Source organism: Salvelinus sp. IW2-2015, linkage group LG1 (assembly GCF_002910315.2).
Source record: "Salvelinus sp. IW2-2015 linkage group LG1, ASM291031v2, whole genome shotgun sequence".
NCBI lineage: Eukaryota > Metazoa > Chordata > Actinopteri > Salmoniformes > Salmonidae > Salvelinus > Salvelinus sp. IW2-2015.
In genome coordinates this window covers 24,667,548-24,688,266 of record NC_036838.1, presented here as the reverse complement: position 1 = coordinate 24,688,266, position 20,719 = coordinate 24,667,548, and the positions used below count along the sequence as shown (strand labels likewise).

The 20,719-nt window shown below is 41.1% G+C and overlaps 1 protein-coding gene across 1 annotated transcript in view; it reads left to right on the top strand.

Moving 5' to 3' along the window:
• Positions 1-6,293: 6,293 nt before the first annotated feature.
• The window catches only part of pth4 (parathyroid hormone 4), a 20,195-nt gene continuing 5,769 nt past the window's right edge, over positions 6,294-20,719 (top strand). Inside the window, exon 1 of the mRNA XM_023992292.2 lies at positions 6,294-6,517. The gene's annotated coding sequence lies outside the window, so the exon portion shown is untranslated. The remainder of the gene's footprint in view (positions 6,518-20,719) is intronic.

The following is a 20,719-nucleotide window of genomic DNA, read 5'->3' as shown; positions in this document are numbered from 1 at the left end:
TTATTCAACAGTTCTATCCATTATGGTAGTTTCTTTTAAGTTGACGCTTTGAGGCTCGTACACAAATCGACCACCACAGTTTGTCTTTCTCCCTTTCGATATCTTGCTAGTTGTTTTTTTCCTAGAAAGGCTGTCGCTCTGTCGGTGAGACCTGTGTGTTTGTCTCCGTGTGTCTTGGGGCCCCAGCTTTCCATGTTGATAGTCCTGCACAATCTGCCCAGACTCGCTTAGATTACCAGGGCTCAGATCTGTGTGTGTGTGTGTGTGTGTGTGTGTGTGTGCATGTGGTCACCAAGGGCTATGGGGCAGAGCAGAGATGTTTCAGAGGCCATATGTCTCTTGTCTAGTTAAAAACACATGGCTAACTTGCTCTTGTACCAGAGAATAATTTGATCTTAGTAACAAATGAATGGTATTCTGCTAGTGTCAACAGCAGCCTAGCTTGTCTCTTCTCTACTCTGTGGGTTGAGCTGCTGGTCCAGAAGAAAGACATGAGAGAGAAGGAGAGCTTCTCTATTCTTCCTCTGAGTCCGTGTCGTTTACATCACCAGTTACTGTGACCATCACAGCTATGCCTCGTCTTAAACACTGCTTTCAACTGGTGTCTCTCTTCATAGCTATGCTGTTGAAACCAGGCAGTTCCATAGACCGAGAGATAWTCCGAATTTCTGTTCCCAAGGAGACCTGTCCGAGAAAGCGGCTGATTGGCTGATCTGAGCATGTTGGAGTGACTGCATTCCATCACTCATTCTGGTTGGCTTGGTGTGAACATAATTGTACAACCATTCTCAAAGAGCACTGTCTTGTTTTGTTATCTTGAACTGTGTTAACACTGACAGCTTTTGAAATGTGTTTTGCTAATTTCTCTCGCACTTTGGATGAGCCGTTGTTTCATCACCCTGGCCTGTGCTGACGTTAATGCAATCATGACTAATTCTGACAGGCACTCGGCGTGGTTTGGTGTTAAAGTGAAATGCGTTTTGGCTTCATGGTCATGGTCCCACAGCGCTGAGATACTGAAACAGTCAGGCCTGTTGTTTTTGATTTGACGCAGGAGAAACAACCGCAACATCAAAGATAAGGGAGGAATTAAATTGGCTGAAATTGTTCATTAAATACGTTGCTGTGGTTCCTTGAATTGTGTGTGTGTGTGTGTGTGCGCATAATAATGAATGTGTGAGTGTGTGTGTGAGGGTTTGTATTGAAGCTCGTTTTCTGTGGGCACAGTAACAGTCTGTAACAGTTCTTGGAGGGCCTTTTGAGCAGCACTTTTCCTCAGTGTGTGTCTCACCTGACAAACATACAGACACAACACATACACATTCGCTGTACTCTCCATATCCCCCCTTTTGTAAATAAGATTCATTATCATTCTAAAATGTCACCCCTGTTTTCTTCAAACTATGCAACAGTATTCTACAATTATAATACTATTGTTTAGTTATATTCACAATTCTTCTCTTAAAGGCCCAGTGCAGTCAAATGTGATTTTCTTGTGTTTTATATATATTTCCACACTATGAGGTTGGGGAGAGTGGGTTAAGTTGAGCCTATGGGGGTAAGTTGAGCAACCCTTGTGTTAAGGAAATCATAAACAACATGTATAATTTGACTAAATATTTAAGAAGGTCATTTCGTGGAGTCTGTGAAGGAAGAAACCATATGGCGAAAGTGGTAAGCAAGTTAGATCCAAAAAACAGATTTTAGCCAAWTCAAATGAATTCATTGTGTCAGAGCAGCGTTTCCCAAACTAGGAGTCTTTTSAAAATGGGGTCGCGAGAGAAACTCTGAAAATAACCAAAACATTAGGTCCGTAACCTCCGGTAGCCGCTAGAAGTGGTTGTAAAAAACAGAGCCATTTCTGTTTTCTTCCTAATGTGTGTCTCTTTCTAATGGTTTAAGTATTTWGTTTCCCTCTACAATGCCCACAATGYCTCAATAGAACAGATTGGACAAGACCCGGCAATAAGTCAGGCTGTTGGAAAAAGAAAATCATCCACAATACATTATTTTKTACACAGAAGATCATACAAAAGTATTGCCTGGTGATCTTTCTGATTCATTTTAGTCACTTCAACCCATATTTCCGTCAGAATTAAATACTTTCAAAAATACTTTGACTGATTTGTAATGGACTGTCATYGCCCAATTAGAAAGTTAACATTGTCAATTGATTACATTATTTTCTTTATATGGTGGGGTCGCGATTCATTTTAAATATTTAAAATGGGGTCGCGGGACAAAACTGTTTGGAAACCCCTGTGTTAGAGGTTTCATGATGCTTGCATCTAAACCAAAGTAYATCATTTTAAGWTGTTTTATACATCAGTTTGGGTCTCTAWAAGCTTCAWTATGAGGTCCTAAACCWAGCATGAAAGTGCATCCTTGTAGCTGTGTGGGATAATATAGTCAAAATGTTTACCTTGGGGTAAGTTGAGGCAATGGTTGAGCAACTGGCAAGTTGAGCAAATTGAAGTGTTTTCTTCCAAGGCATAATGCAAGGCATTATCGCTGGGATATGAAGTAACAGCAGGGCCTGGCCTTTAAGTGTTTAAAAAGGTACAACGTTTTTCTTAGGTATTAAGCCTTTGTTAAAAGATGCTTTAAAATGATTAAAATGCGATTTGTGATTGTGTTGAGTTGTATTTGGGAAATAAAGATAGSCATGGTTTTAGAAAGGTAGTGATAATATTTAATTTAGTACAGATATTTGTAGGAMGTTTAACTTATCCCATACCCGGGATAAATTGTGCCAAGTCCACTTTTTTGGGACAAACTACGTTTTCAAAACTGTAATGTTTACATTACATTAATTCTGACTATTTCCAGGGATGCACAACATCCTGAAATACATGTAGATATCTTTGTTAGAAAGAATACTATTTCCTTGACAGAGTGATGCTGAATGTAAACAATGGCTCAATTTACCCGTCTCCCCTACTGTGAAATTGTGAAAATTATGATAATGACTGTTTAGTGTAAGAGCTGTTGAAAAGACCACCTGAAATCTTAGGATGTTTTGTTGGGATGGAGTTTCGGCCTGCCTGGTGATATCTCCAGTAAATTAGTTAATAGACAACTGACAGCTAGTTTTCAGTTTTCCCCTCCTCACTCAAACCACTCCCAGACATTCCTAGCAAAATTGCTCTTTGCTATGAAGCTATTTGTACTTATTTTCGACCATTTCAATTGAAAACAATCACTGTAAGGTACTTAACTGTTACCCTGAAATGATTTGCTATTGAGATAAAAAAAATAAAAAACAGCTGCATTGGACCTTTTAACGCTCTCCTCCTCTCTCCCTCTCGCTCCTCTTTCTTTTTGTCTGTGTGCTTGTTTATGTCTCAATGGATGCAGTTGTTTCCCATATTTCAATTCTTTATACTAAAAGAAAAGCCGGTGTATTAAGTATGTGTGTGCACGATGTGCACGCATCCTGAATTCTTCTTTACTCTTTTGTAATATATGATCATGTGGAATGCCTTGGTCTTTATGTCCTGTTGTTTTGAATTTAACAGAACAAAAAAAATGATAATCAAGCAATTGAGGTGAAAGTTATTATAAATATATATATATATAAACAAATCTATATACATAAAATAAAGCCATTGGAATTTGAAATACATTGGTTTCAGCGTGATTCTTTTTGTCATGGTTCATTGTCTTGTGATTCAAGTCAGCTAATCTTGTGTTCAATCACTATTTCACTGAAGGTTTTTGTTTGTTATTCTATGATACAGTATCACATTTGATCCTTCCTCTCAAAACATGCAGGTCTTCTGGTTATGGAAAAWGTCCATGCAGCTGATTTTCCAAGAATAGAGATGTTGCTCGAAGAGCGTAAGGAAGAGTAATTTATTTATCCTCTTTGTCCATTCTTTTCATGTTCGTCAACTTATTTTTATTCCGGATCCTTCTCATTTTCGCAAATATACAGTATTTGTTTCTCTGTCATGAAGTCAAGGTCAGAAAGGGTTTTAATGACATCAAATAATTGATCAAACAGCACCACCATGTGGGTAACATTGGTATTCCAACATTGGTATTCAATCAATCCTTCAATCAAATTCCCTGTACCATATTTTGTATCTGAAAGAGGACTGTTCAGATTATAGCATTAAAACATTGAGGTTTTCCTAGGCTATGGCCTAAGAAATGATGTACATAGCCAATTGATTTATCAATTGAACTGATATTTGGGCAAGAGTTGTACAAATCTATCTTTACCTACCAAATGAGAACTACAGCACAAGGTCTTATTCTGTGCTTAAGCAGGCAGCTTGAGTGTGTTTACAGGGTCACCGGGGCCTAGTTTTTCAAAATGAAAATGAATCCAGATCAAAATGATCCTGTGTTGGGTTCAATTCTGTTCCCCTTTAGATGTGGTCCATCCTTACTTTGGATGCAATTTTAATGGGAAACTGAACAAAATCTCTACCARATCACATCATATGATACAACAAAGAACATTTTACATAATCCCATGACATGTCTATGTCTTTCTAAACTGAAGGAGGAACACAATATGAGATCTGGATTGAGGCAACACACAATAATTTGATCTGGATTAAATGTTTTGGAAAAACTGGGCCCAGGTGGATAGTACTGATAGTATGGTACCAGATTTGATTTGATGCAGAAGAGCCTGGGTGTAGTAAGACCATGARACCACTAGAGGGACTATACATTCTGAATCAATGGGGTGCCAGTAGGTCAGGGCTGAGCATGAATACCTCATACTTCCTTCCCTCCTAGATGTAATCAATGTTCTGAAAAAATGGATTGGTTGAAGAAACGTTGAGACCCAATATTGTTGTTCAGCTAAACTCAGTTGGACAATTAAAGGAAAGACGGAACATTTCTCATTGATGCACAAATAAGATATAATATTTACAATGGGTGAATAWTTCATTTAAATCAATTAAAAGTAGCTTTGTTACCTCATCCTGGTTTGAAAACACAGGGTTGGCGTCTCACTACAATGGAATCGTGTTGGAACTTTTAATGCCAACATGGTGACCGTTGAAATTTAAAGCATTAACCCAGCTGAATTCTGTCTGCACATTTTAGTGGCGTTTTATTGTCCCCAGCACAAGGTACACCTGTGTAATGATCATGCTGTTTWATCAGCTTCTTGATATGCCACACCTGTCAGGTGGATGGATTATCTTGGCAAAGGAGAAATGCTCACTAACAGGGATATAAACAAATTTGTGCACAAACTTTGAGAGAAATAAGCTTTTTGTGCGAATGGAACATTTCTAGGATCTTTTATTTCAGCTCATGAAACACGAGACCAACACTTTACATGTTGCGTTTATATTAGTGTTCAGTGTAGTTGGTTGCTGGTCAGAGGTCTACAAAAGTGAGAGAATCCAGCATTATAAACGCATACCGTAACTGCCCAAGCTCTTCTTTCTTTTCTTTTTCCTTTTCTTTTCTCCTCTCTCTCTCGCCCACAGACCTTTAACAGCAGGCTGCATTTCTCACCTAGGGAAACCTGGCCCCGGAAGGTGTCAAGACGACTGCATTTCCAGTGGCAACTCTCTCAGTGCCGTGGTAACGGGAGACTCCACTGTGGCAGGATCATTAGGGGGAAGGGTTGTGTTATGTCAGAGACCTGAAGAACAGAACAGCTCTAAGGCCCAGGCATCTTAACTAGTGGTGAGGAGAGGTGGGTATGCTAATGGAGAAGTTCAACCTACTGCCCACTCAAAGTCTCTTCTCTGTTTCTTCATGCTTTGTGCTACAGTTTGCTGACTGACGCTCAAGTTGAATCCGAATGCTCCTCCCAATGCCCAAGGACCCAAAGCATCAAGATGTTGCTGAATAGCCTTTGTCTTGTAATTCACAAACACTGTAAATAAGATTGATTTTGGTATGKATTGGAATGACAAGCACCCCTATTRAAAGCGCTCTCTTTTCATTTAATGGTCTTTCAAAATTGTCTTTGAGAGAAATTGTTGGACAATGCTGATAAACCCTCTCCTCCTCCTACCTGTCATTAAACCAGACAATGTAGACAATACCTCAACTGATGAAAGCTATCCAAACCCCAAATCCTGAACATCAGAGGAATTCAATTATGCTGATACAAWTAATCTGATGAATTGCACGTTTTCCCCTCACATCCCTACCTCCTCTGGGAAAAACACCAGTCAAAAGCGTATAGACACTAGACAAAAAGCTTTGAAAATCCATTTTGGGATTGGAGTTTATTCCTACATTGACTTGGCGATTTGAACATACTGTATATTAGCATATCAATGGCAGAGAATGATTTGTGTCTCTATTTTGAGGAAGGGGAAAAAAACGGAGTGACATTTTATCTTTAGCAGTGTGACGTGTGACTGTAGCCTAATTAACTAGGGGTGTGAGTGTATGTGTGAGGTCAGCTATGGTGTGTGTGCAGGCGTGTGTCAGGGAGAGGTATAAAAGGTTAATGTCACCCTCTCTGGGGGCTAATACAGTAAGAGTCTGAGGAATCAGGGAAGACTATAGCTGTATCAGGGACTATGTAAGTACACCTTGATACCTTCTWATTTCCCACAGGTAAACTGGCTGGAGATCGAATTAGAATTGACCGTTACTGACTAGAGATTCTTGATTTCCGGGCMTTTGTAATAACTTTGTTTCTGAAATGTATCATACATTATGTTGTGAAGTGTGAATTGAGTAGTAATTACTTTGGTAACTCATTTTAAATGTGACAAGTCTGTTATCATTACATTTCAACATTATTTCACAGTATCTGCTATTACCATGTATATCTGCATGACATCATTTTATTAAAAAAGGGGGTTTCCCAAACTGTGGGTTCTCCAAGGGCTATGCAWAAAAACTCTGTATTACTCCAGTTGGTAATTACTAAAAGTCAACATGTATTTTTTTTTGTGTTTCTGAGAGTTTGATTGATGAACAGATTAACACCTAAAGGATGGATTAACATTAGAACATCGGAAATGTTGCTCGTTTTCAAAGGAATATGCAGATAGAGGCAGAGATACAGTAGGATGCAGATACAAAATAAAATTGGGCCATGCTTGCGAACATTAGAAAAAGTTTAAGTTTAAACTTTTTCTCCATCTCAAAATGTGCATCAGCTAATTACAATTGTTGACGTAGTTGCACGTGATCAAATATATCCGTTAGCTATTCCCAACAGAGCTCTGTGCTAACCTGCACAGCTGGCCGTGATTATATCCGGTTCAAATTTCATATCAGKCAAATATAATCGTTGGCATAGTTGGACCTGATCCAACATTCGTTCACGAAAGCGCCCTTAACAGAAGTCCAACGGCACGTTGTGATAATCAAAACAATGAGATTATGTGTGCTTGACTGACTTCTCAAACAGCGCTCTGTATAGAGTGCCTAACTCTTTGAAATTATTGCAGATTGTGGCATGGGTTCAAAACTCATATGTATTTATTTTTTCCTTTTGAAATGTAGAATTACATTTATTGTGTTAGTGAGAAGAGAAGTGCCGCCAAAAACCTTGTAAATGGAGATTACAAATACATTTAATGAGGAGRTTCTTGCTAGAGTCCCTCTTGCAGAACAACACATAGGCTACTGGCAACGCTACATAAATGACCATCTCTACTATAGGCTATATTACGTAGACGTTTAGGCCTACAATTACATATACATCATGTTATATCCATTATTATAATCATCCACTTAGTCATGTATACGTTATTTGAATCGAGCATCGAGGACCAGAAGTGAACAGTGTTTTCCTTAAATGTGAGGGGGGGGCTCGAACCCACGGTTAATGATGTACGATAAARGTAAATGTTGTATAGACCTTTGTTTTTTTTCTTCATTAAAGCACATGGATGTGTGCGAAACAGATTAGCAAAAACTTGTGATTTTGTCATATGTGAAAACATGCCTTTTAGAATMTTGTCTAATTTTAGTAGTAGCCTAGTGTAACTCGAGGGATTTACACCTAAATATCTATTCCTGTAGCCAATACTACACCGCCGTTGTTATGCACGAGCGGGAAGTCCTCAGGACTTGACTTCAACACAAGTTCTTCAAATCAGGAGTAGAGCATGGGAATAAACAGGCCAGGTATAACACACAAATATAGATTTGATTCACAATAGGACTAATAGAAAGCTTAGACTGGAACAATCATCTTCAGCGCTTTGCACTCTGCACAGAATCTTCTGGCCAAGGAATCAGAGTTATACCATCATCAATATCATCATCGTCATTCAATAATCAAGGTATCACATTTAAGTTCTGTTGAACTCTGGCCAACATACAAAACATGCATACCAACAACCCAGGAGGGCACGTCAAGGGAGAAGGAGAGCGGCACCAATGGAGACAGGCATTCTTGCCATTGAACATTAAACTCCTCCATTTGAGCTACACCATGGTCACTGCTCCCGTCCTCCCATGACATGCCAGTCTTTACAATGTTAGGTGAGCCCCTGAAACAAAAGAAAATCACAGCTTTTATACCAACAGCCCCTGTCGGTCTAAGCCTTTTATCTACGAAGCTAACATATGTAATTGTTTGAAGATGGTCATAAAATTGATCATTTTGCCATTTGTTTTTAAGAACAAAAATGATGAAACATTGAATTTGGCCTTTACTGCTGTAGCCCATAGGCACACATTGAATAACACATTTGTACATGGCAAAACAGTCAGAAAATAAATCCTTAGGAATAAGATTTTAACGCGTCTGTCCTATATCTGAGAGATATGAAAACTGAGGGGAAAAAATTGTTTTAGACCCATGTTGGGTAACTTTATTTGCGGCACTTTTTACCCCCTATGCACTTTGTGCCATTTAATGGGTTACCTTCAGATGACTCCCCTGAATACCTTTCGATATTGGTGTCTTATTAGTTTGTAGCTAAAAACGGTTCAGATTTTATAGACGATTGTGACAATTTTCTTGTCCGAATCCTCTCGTGTAGAAAACATTGCTTTCACAATCCCCATGTCAGGCGCAATCTTTATATTGGCAAAAAGAGGTGATCGAGGTGCAGCCACTCRATCAAACGGTAAGGCTCTAGCATAAACACATGGGGAGCTATTCAATATCCAAAATTATGTTACTGTTTGACTCACGGGCCACAGGCGCATCTATCGACTTCGTTTTTTTATTATTAGAATGAGGTGCACCTGTGACTGACAGAGGCAGGAGGCTGTGTTCAAGAACCACAACAAACTTCAATCCCTTCCACCCTAATTTTGGAATGTGTCCTCATATTCGACACYAAGTAAAATAAGCACTCTACTCAAAATCTCTGAAAGAAATAAGGATAAAATAAGGTCAAAGGATAATAATGCAAAAACACACAATATAAATAAAGGTTTGGGCAAAAAAGAACATGCAAAAGGCACACTCAAGAGATYCTTAAGGGATAGTAAATATCAAACCACCATGCAAAAAGACAGAGCGAAAAGGTATGTAATCTCGTCAACTTCTTGTTTCTTCATATTTTCTCCAGCTTCTCATCACGTCAGTTCACTTGGGAACCATAACCATATACAGTACCAGTCAAAGTTTGGACACACCTACTCATTCAAGGGTTTTTCATTAGTTTTACTATTTTCTACATTGTYGAATAATAGTGAAGACTTTAAAACTAAGAAATAACACATGGAATCGTGTAGTAACCAAAAAAGTGTTAAACAAATCAAAATATATTTTAGATTTTAGATTCTTCAAAGTAGCCACCCTTTGCCTTGATGACAGCATTGCACACTCTTGGCATTCTCTCAACTAGCTTCACCTGGAATGCTTTTCCAACAGTCTTGAAGGAGTTCCCACATACTGTATGCTGAGCACTTGTCGGCTGCTTTTCCTTCACTCTGTGGTCCAACTTATCCTCATCTCAATTGGTTTGAGGTCGGGTGATTGTGGAGGCCAGGRCATCTGATGCAGTACTCCATCACTCTCCTTCTTGGTCATATAGCCCTTACACAGCCTGGAAGTGTGTTGGTTCATTGTCCCGTTGAAAAACAAATGATAGTTTCATTAAGTGCAAACCAGATGGGATGGCGTATTGCTGCAGAATGCTGTGGTAGCCACGCTGGTTAAGTGTGCCTTGAATTCTAAATAAATCACAGACAGTGTCACCAGCAAAGCACCATCACACCTCCTCCTCCATGCTTTACGGTGGAAACCACACATGCCGAGATAATCCGTTAAACCGCCCTGCATCTCACAAAGACACAAGGGTTGGAACCAAAAATCTAGAATTTGGGCTCATTAGACCAAAGGACAGATTTCCACCGGTCTAATGTCCACTGCTCGTGTTTCTTGGCCCAAGCAAGCCTCTTCTTCTTACTGGTGTCCTTTAGTAGTGGTTTCTTTGCAGCAAATTGACCATGAAGGCCTGATTCACGCAGTCTCCTCTAAACAGTTGATGTTGAGATGTGTCTGTTACTTGAACTCTGTGAAGCATTTATTTTGGCTGCAATTTCTGAAGCTGGTAACTAATGAACCTATCCTTCTCAGCAGAGGTAACTCTGGGCCTCCTTTTCTGTGGGGTTCCTCATGAGAGCCAGTTTCATCATAGCACTTGATGGTTTTTGTGACTGCACTTGAAGAAACTTTAAAAGTTCTTGAAATTTTCCGGATTGACTGACCTTCATGTCTTAAAGTAATGATGGACTGTCGTTTCTCTTTGCTTATTTGAGTTGTTTTTGCCATAATATGGACTTGGTCTTTTACCAAATCTGTATCCCAACCCTACCTGGTCACATTGACTCAAACGCTCAAAGAAGGAAAGAAATTCCACAAATTAACTTTTAACAAGGCACATCTGTTAATTGAAATGCATTCCAGGTGACTATCTCATGAAGCTGGTTGAGAGAATGCCAAGAGTGCGCAAAGCTGTCATGAAGGCAAAGGGTGGCTACTTTGAAGAATKTCAKATATAAAATRTAACACTTTTTTGGTTACTACATGATTCCATATGTTATTTCATAGCTTTGAAATCTTCACTAATATTCTACAGTGTAGAAAATAYTAAAAATAAAATAACCTTTGAATGAGTAGGTGTGTCCAAACTTTTGACTGGTACTGTAGCTCGCCAGATTCTATAATACATCATACCCTACTCTCTCGTGCACACTGGCACAGTTCTCTTCATAGATAATTTGTTTCATCTTCATAATTATATTTAAAAAAAATACTTGGTGCATAGGATCAGTTGCCAAATGTTAACAATAGTAGGCCTACTTACAGGAGCTCCTCGTCAGCCACTTGAAGCCAAATRATGCTTGCTCTGGAAATGCGATCTGGAGGCTCCGTCCTTAGGGTTCGTGCTTCGTACTGAATCGTCATGTGCCTCCCACATTTTGRAACAATGCGGAGCGGTCCGTATAGCTCAGCATCGACATGACTGGTTGATGGTAGATGAGGGCGGGAGGTTCTGTATAAACACAAACTCACTTCCTTGGCAACTCCCTTCACAACAGCTATGCGAAACACAAGAAGTAAGAATGCTCTGACTTCTGTGGAGACCGCATCTCAGTAAATGCTACACGGCCACTGCAGGCGYCGTCAGATTGACCACGTAGCGGCTCTTACGCGCTCATTGGTRACACCGATGGCATGGGCCATTTCTCGGCCTGCACCCCACAGCCGAACCGAACGAAGAGCCCAGTCCCTCTATGCTCAATCATGTATTGTCACTGAGGCAGCCATAAGCTCCGTAACAGAGAAGCACTTTTCTCAGCAACATCCCCCTCCAACTTCCCTCATGGCAGTGACACCTCCAACCTGACACACACACTTACCCAGCCGCCAGGCCACAAGCCACACACACTGTGATGGCATTATGGACACAACCGTGCCAAGTASCGCTCCTTAGCGCATCTCAATCTCACTCACCCAAACACCACAGCGCACACCAGGCTTCAGAGGCTCCCTAAAACCAAGGCCAACCCAGTGCCGCACACAAAATCAAAATGCACCAATACCAGTAGCGACCCGTCATCAAGGGCAGGTGGGTCAGAGSACCTGTTTTGAGCCAAACCTGTTTAGCAAAAAAWATATATATATWTTTTTTTAGTGGCTGTTTTGCATGTTATTTTGGAATTAATCCGTTTGCAAATCATGTTAAAAAAAATCTAATTAAATCATTGAGTTAATAAAGCTGCATACAAACATGGTCTCTTTTTTGCTTTCTTGAATAAGGAATCTCCAAAATGCTGGTTGTTCCKGCCTAGCTCAGTGCTTTCTGTGGTGGTGGGGCAGCCAGCGGAAATTACAGAGCCTAGGGGTTGGTAATGTTCTATAGTTGCGCTGTGATTGGCTCAGTGTTCTGTCACTCATGGGGACACTACGTCACCGCAAAATCTACGGATAGAGCTCGAAAATGCCCAMCCAAGAAGGCTCAAAGTCATTGGCCACAGATCACATTATATCTACAGTAGCTTTGATTGGACATCATACTTTCAAATTCAAATCTTAGCTAGCAAGCTAGCATTCATCATCATGAATCAAGGCAATCTACTGGCAAATCCTTTTAATTTCTTGTCATATGAAGAGAAATAATAGATCAAATGTATCGGTGCTCATCGGCCATTGGACACAAACAATACACAACAAGTTGGAAATCACAAATTCACAAATCACAAAAATTAACTGTTTCGCTGCCAGACAAGGCTCCGCTGAAACCCTGTTGTAGCAGTGGTAAGGTGTTGGGACTGCTGTTGGGYCAGTTTTATGTAGGCCCTAACAGTTTGTAGGCACAGTTTGTCACCATTATAGTGCAATTAATGTATTGTTTAGTGTTGTGTAGTGTAGTGGCTTTGCTGGCGTGCATCAAAAAAAATGCCCCACAAAGTTTTACATGCTAAAATCGCCACTGACCAATACAATAGTTTATATAGAGTTAACTAATAGGCAACCCAAAAAATTATATTCAAATACAGGTCTCAGAAAAACAAATAATATTTGAAAATATTTTGAATATATTTAAGTTATTTGAATGAGAAAACMGTGTAATTGATGGCTACCAAAAACTACAACAGTTAGTTGAATTAGTCTAAATCTATGATCATAAGCACAATACATGAGGGAAATGGAATCACCTCAACACTAGTACAGACCACTTTTGTAGCTTCAAAATGACTAACAGATATATTTTCAAAATGAGTGAGACAAAGGTAATACAGTAACACTTGACATAAAGTTCTTATACATGTGTAGTAACTTTGATTACAATAGAAACATTGTGGCATAGGACTTTGGAAATTGCATCAAAATCAAATCAAATTTGATTTGTCACATACACATGGTTAGCAGATGTTAATGCGAGTGTAGCYAAATGCTTGTGATTCTAGTTCCGACAATGCAGTAATAACCAACGGGTAATCTAACCTAACAATTTCACAACTACTACCGTATACACACAAGTGTAAAGGAATGAAAAATATGTACATAAAAATATATGAATGAGTGATGGTACAGAACGGCATAGGCAAGATGCAGTAGATGGTATCGAGTACASTATATACATATGAGATGAGTAATGTAGGGTATGTAAACATTATATGAAGTGGCATTGTTTAAAGAGGCTAGTGAAATATTTTCTTCATCAATTTTTACATTGTTAAAGTGGCTGGAGTTGAGTCAGTATGTTGGCAGCAGCCACTCAATGTTAGTGGTGGCTGTTTAACAGTCTGATGACCTTGAGATAGAAGCTGTTTTTCAGTCTTTCGGTCCCTGCTTTGATACACCTGTACTGACCTCGCCTTCTGGATGATAGCGGGGTGAACAGGCAGTGGCTCGGGTGGTTGTTGTCCTTGATGATCTTTATGGCCTTCCTGTGACATCGGGTGGTTGTAGGTTCCTGAGGGGCAGGTGTTTGCCCGGTGTGCTTGTTGCAGACTCACTTACTCCTGGGAGCCTTGGGTTGTGGGCGAGGCAGTTGGCCGTAAACCCCAAAGGGGGGGTGATAGCAGCCGACAGGATGTTCTCGATGTGCCATTGTAGAAGTTGTGAGTGCCTTTTGTGTGACAGCACAATTTTTATTCACATCCTGAGGTTTAAGAGGCGGTGCTGAAACTTCTTCACCACGCTGCCTGTGTGGGTGGAGCAAATTCAGTTGTCCGTGATGTGTACGCCGAGAACTTAAAATAATCTCTCAACTACTGTCATCAATGTGGATATGGGGGGTGCTCTCCCTCTGCTGTTCCTGAAGCTCACGATATCTCCTTTTGGTTTTGTTGACCGTTGAGTGTGAGGTTATTTTTCCTTTGACACAACCACATCCGAGGAGCCCTCTCTGTAGGCTCCTGTATTATTGGTAATCAAGCTACCACTGTAGTGTCGTCTGGCAATTGATGAATTGAAGTTGGAGGGGCATGCATGGCACGCAGTGTGGGTGAAAGGAGTAAGGCAGAGGGCTAGAACACGCTTGTGGGCCACCAGTGTTGAAGGATCAGGAGTGGAGATGTTGTCACCTACTTTCACCACCTGGGGGAGGCACATCAGGAAGTCCAGTACCCAATTGCACAGGGCGGGGTCGAGACCCAGGGTCTCGAGCTTGATGACAAGTTTGGAGGGTACTATGGTGTTAAATGCTGAGCTGTAGTCGATGAACAGCATTCTCACATAGGTATTCCTCTTATCCAGATGGGTTAGGGCAGTGTGCAGTGTGGTTGCGATTGCGTCGTCTGTGGACCTATTGGGGCGGTAAGCAAATTGGGAGTGGGTCTAGGGTGTCAGGTAGGGTGGAGGTGATATGGTCCTTGAGTAGTCTCTCAAAGCACTTCATGATGACGGAAGTGAGTGCTACGGGGCGGTAGTCGTTTAGCTCAGTTACCTTAGCTTTCTTGGGAACAAGAACAATGGTGGCCCTCTTGAAGCATGTAGGGACAGCAGGCTGGGATAAGGTTTGATTGAATATGTCCGTAAACACACCAGCCAGCTGGTCTGCGCATGCTCTGAGGACGCGGCTGGGGATGCCGTCTGGGCCGGCAGCCTTGCGKGGGTAAACACATTTAAATGTTTTACTCACGTCGGCTGCAGTGAAGGAGAGTCCGCAGGTTTTGGTAGCGGGCCATGTCAGTGGCACTGTATTGTCCTCAAAGCGGGCAAAGAAGTTGTTTAGTTTGTCTGGGAGCAAGACATCGGGGTCCGCAACGGGGCTGGTTTTATTTTTGTAGTCTGTGATTGACTGTAGACCCTGCCACATACCTCTTGTGTCTGAGCCGTTGAATTGCGACTCTACTTTGTCTCTATGCTGACACTTAGCTTGTTTGATTGCCTTGCGGAGGGAATAGCTACACTGTTTGTATTCGGTCATGTTTCCGGTCACCTTGCTCTGATTAAAAGCAGTGGTTTGCGCTTTCAGTTTTGCGCGAATGCTGCCATCAATCCACGGTTTCTGGTGTGGGAATGTTTTAATAGTTGCTGTGAGTACGACATCGCCGATGCACTTGCTAATAAACTCGCTCACCAAATCAGCGTATTCGTCAATGTTGCTGTTCGACGCAATGCGGAACATATCCCAGTCAATGTGATCGAAGCAATCTTGAGCATGGAATCAGATTGGTCGGACCAGCGTTGAACAGACCTGAGCGCGGGAGCTTCCTGTTTTAGTTTCTGTCTATAGGCTGGTAGCAACGAAATGGAGTCGTGGTCAGCTTTTCCGAAGGGAGGGCGGGGGAGGGCATTATATGCGTCGCGGAAGTTAGAATAACAATGATCCAGAGTTTTACCAGCCCTGGTTGCACAATCGATATGCTGATAGAATTTAGGGAGTCTTGTTTTCAGATTGGCCTTGTTAAAATCCCCAGCTACAATGAATGCAGCCTCAGGATATGTGGTTTCCAGTTTACATAGAGTCATAATAATGGCGTTATTACAGTCACTATTCCTTGTGTACTCTCAGCTCATTGCTATGCAATTACCAAAGTGTTACCCCATCCATCCTCCCCTCAATACGGTGCAGTCGTCCTGTCCCCTTTGCAGAAAAGCATCCCCATAGAATGATGTTTCCACCTCCATGCTTCACGGTTGGGATGGTGTTCTTGGGGTTGTACTCATCCTTCTTCTTCCCCCAAACACGGCGAGTGGAGTTTAGACCAAAAAGTTATATTTTTGTCTCATCAGACCACATGACCTTCTCCCATTCCTCCTCTGGATCATCCAGATGGTCATTGGCAAACTGCAGACGGGCCGTGGACAATGCGCTGGCTTGACGAGGGGGAACTTGCGTGGCTGTGCGGATTTTTAATCCATGCGGCGTAGTGTGTTATCAATGGTTTTCTTTGAGACTTGTGGTCCATGCTCTCTTCAGGTCATTGACAGGTCCTGCCGTGTAGTTCTGGCGCTGATCTCACCATTCCTCCATGATCATTGATGCCTCACGAGGTGAGATTATGCATGGGCCCAGACCTGGGGGTGATTGACCGTCATCTTGACACTTCTTTCCATTTTTAATATTAGGGCCAGTTGTTGCCTTCTCCAGCTGCTTGGTATTGTCCTGTAGCCCTCCCCAGCTTGTGCAGGCTACAATTTAATCCTGTGTCCTTACACAGTCTCTTGGTCTTGGCATTGTGGAGAGGTTGGAGTCTGTTTGTATTGAAGTGTCGTGGGAGGTGTCCTTTTTAATCCACAGGTAACGAGTTAAACCGGTGCAGTTAATACAGGTAATGGTGGAGAAAGGAGGTTATTCTTAAAGAAAAATAACAGGTTGTGAGAGCTGGAATTCCTACTGGTTGGTAGGTGATCAAATATCTATGTCATAGCAAAATGCAAATTAAATTAGCTTAATAATATACATGTGATTTTCTGGATTTTTGTTTTAGATTCCGTCTCTACAGTTGAAGTGGTACTATGATAACATTGACAGACCCTCTACACTGCTTTGTAAGTAGTAATACCTGCAAAACCAGTGGTAATCAAATACGTCCAAGACTAAGTGGAAGTGGGTGCCTAATCCCTCCAGCGAGCTGAAGGCCACGGGGCCCGGGGGGGGGGGGGGGCCATACGGTACTCTTCTGACTCATTCCTTATGTCGCTATTTTGTTGTCAGGGTGATTTGGGTGGGCTCAAGCGTCATACCTGCATTTTCACCAACTTGGAAGGTTCATCAAATATTAGTCATCTTAAGCCTATTAAAACGGCATGTCAGCCGGATCGTGTACTGGACCACACAAATTCATTAGGACTCCAACGTTCTACTTCAGATTATGATGATTATACAAATTATGCGAAAGCGTTCCCACCGCCATTTCTCGTCATAATGAAATTGTGCAAAACACTAAAAATCCACTACTTGTCGTTGTTTAGATTTGAACTCCAAATAAGGACGGTCAGAACAGATTGGAATAGCAATGCTTCCAATTCCACAATAATTAGTCCACTCAAAACAGTAACTATTTGTTCCCCAGAACAAATCATATACATCCACAAAGCAATCTTTAAAACTAAAGTTTCATCCGTGTCTATACTAAAAAAGATTAATCTAACAACTGATTTAACTTAACGCTTAAAATATGCCAATGCTCCGTTCCCTGCCGACTGTTGTCAACATAACTGGGGATTACTAAAACCTAAAACACAGGTTCTTAAATGACATTTAGGAATTAACAACCAGTATAAAACACAAATCTATGTCATTCCAATAAAATTTAGACTGAACATTTCACGCGCTAGCCTTGTAAAAGATCTGATCAGTTATAATCATCATCATCATCATCATCATCACCCAGTTATAATAATCAAGCGGGTATCACATTCTACAGTTGTTTAACTCAGCCAACATACAAAAAATACCAACAACCCAGGAGGGTACGCCGGGGGGAGAAGGAGAAGCGGCACCAAACGAGATGGGGACTCTTTGCCATAGAACATCACTAACGATTCCAATCCATTTTCGCTACACCATGGGCGGCCTCTCCCGTCTCACTATGACATTGCCAGCCTTTACCCATTGTTAGGGTATACTCTGAAACAAAAGTTAAGCGAGATTTTAGAATAGCCCTAAAATAGAAATGAGGTACCCCTGTGACTGACAGAGGCAAGAAGGCTGTATCAAGAACAACACACTTCAAACCCGTTACAGCTAGTCAAGGATGCAGAATTTGTTACAGAAATAATCCACTGGGGTCACTGCTCAGGTTAGCATGGGGAAACATGTGCGCAGCGTTTAATGTAATGGAACAGCCTAACATTAGCTTTGATACGTGCAACTACTTTCAACGATTTTAATTGCTGACGTGCATTTTGAGACGGCAGAAAACTTTCAATGAAACTTTTTCTAGAATGTTCGCAAGTATGGGCCAGTGAGTTTTGAGGAATTACATGAAGTTGTTGTGAACGTCTGATCTCTGCACGACAAATGTGGTATCCCAAAAGCATGTGGCAGTCGGTTGGCTGTCATGGTTCTGTCGTCTTCACAGTTTGGTCCCTGTCAGGAGAATGAAGGTAAGTTCTGGTTCCTCTTAAGGTTTATTCCTTTTATTGTTGTTTTTTAAAATACTTTGACATCCTGATGTTCCTGAAGTCTATTTTTCAACGACTGTATTTGTTGCGAGTCAAACTACACACTACAGCTCTTCCTCCTTGTCTCTCCTCCCTTTATCATCTTTCTATCACATTATCTTTCAGAAGAATTACTGTACTCCTCTCCCTCCCTGCTTATATACATATTTACCTCTGCCCCCCTCACCCTCCTTCCTCTCCACTCCTCCCCTCCTCTCCACTTCCAGCAGGCGAGCGTAACGGAGCCCATGCTGATGCATGACCGTGGCAGGCCATCAGAGCCTGAAGAATCATCTGGTTGTCCAGTGGCCATGGAGGGGCTCCACACCGCCCAGACGCTTCACCTCCTCCCTGTGCCCCCCACCGCACTCACCCCATCCGGGCTTACCACCTCGGCTCTCCCCTGCCTCAAACGCTACAACCTGCTGGCATCACAATCTGGGGAGGCCAGAACAACCACAAGGGGTCACTGGGAGACTTTAGAAAAAACTTCTTCAGCCAACCCTCATGGACCTCTCTGAGGGGGAAACCATACGACCCCGCAACTCCTCAACTCCCAGAACCATCTTCTATTTCGCATTCCTGTGTGCGCTGCTTTTGATTGGTCAATGAGTATGTTAGCCTACTAAAAGTCTGCCCATGAAAGGTAAAACAGACCATGACTTTTATTCATGGCGATCTCTTGAGCCTGCTCTTTTTGCCATGTTTTTCAACCCTCAGATCTCTCAGCCTGGTCTCATAGACTAACGTAACTAGTAATGTAATCGGGACACTCAATAAACTAAAGTAGGGTGGGTTGGGTCGTTAACGCGAAATGTCTAGCACTTTAAGGTTGCGAGTTTGAATGTCATCAAAGGACAACTTTGAGCATTTTGCTAATTAGCAAACTTTTCACTACTTCTACTTTTAGCTAACTTTGCAACTACTTAGAATTTAGCTAACCTTCCCCCTACAACTTTTTAGCTGATCGTTCCCGCTAACTTAACCCGTTTTTAAGCTAACTAGCTATAACTTAACCCTATGACCTAACTCCCTAACTTAACCCTAACCCTAACCTCAACCCTATTTAGCTAACGTTAGCCAGCTAGCTAGCTGAATTTGAAAAACATACAATATGTTATATTGTATGTTTTTCAAATTCATACAATATGTACGTTTTGTAAATCTCGTAACACATAATACGAATTTTCATGTTGAAACAAATCATAGAAATGGGTGATGGAACATCCACAAATTAATACATACGCATATGAAAGGTAGCATATCATACTAAATGGAGTGCTCGGATTTACAATAGCAGATAATACTAAATGCTCTGCGAGACAGGTTGGATCTCTGTGAAGATGTACTGTAATGTCAACTAGGTGCTGTATGCATACCTGCATGGTCGTCTCATTAAAAAACTTTTTCTTTATCTGCTGATGATGCTCGCAATCATTCTTAATTGATTCTTAATTTACTCTAATGTCTTTAAATTTCTTTATTAACCAAGACCCCAGAAAAGTCTGCAGATTGCTTTGACTCCCCTGCCTCTGATGGTCGTTCACTATATTCAGTGTATCAGTGTGTAAAATTGTGTGATGAACGAGGTTCCACAGTCTTTAAATAGAACCAGCACTCTATTTATAGAACCACTCTAATCTAGAACCACTCTAACTGTGAATATAAGCTGATGGCGCGTCGTTTGTCCCATCGGGAGACTAGAGGCAGTACTCTTAAGAGTCGGCTGGAAGCTAGGCTTTTGTCTAGTAACTCAACAGCCAAGGATTTCTGCTCTCAGAAGTTCCATGGATCTAACTGGGGCTTCACCTATTTAGTGGAGATGATTAGGGGAACTGTAGTACCAGGGGGATGTATCATTTAAGGGAATAGATGGCTTTAGTTGTCAAACAAGAAAAAGGGGTCAACTCACATTTATTTTAATAATCCAAATTGGTCCGTTCTATTGTGCTAACAATGATTTAGAAATGAGAAAAAATAAACCCTTTTAACACTCCCACTCTTTATTTTCACTGTGTATAAATAATGTACTTTGCTTCAATTTCTACAAGAACCAGATCTATATATCTTGAAGTTGAATCGTGTGCTCATGCGCCTACAATCCTATATTCTTCTTTCTGTAGAAATGGTCGATCATTCAATCACTATTTAAAAACGAACACCATCAGTAACAATTCATGTTTTTTTTTTTTTGCTACATAAAACGTGTAAAACAAAGATATTGAACGTATCCTCATT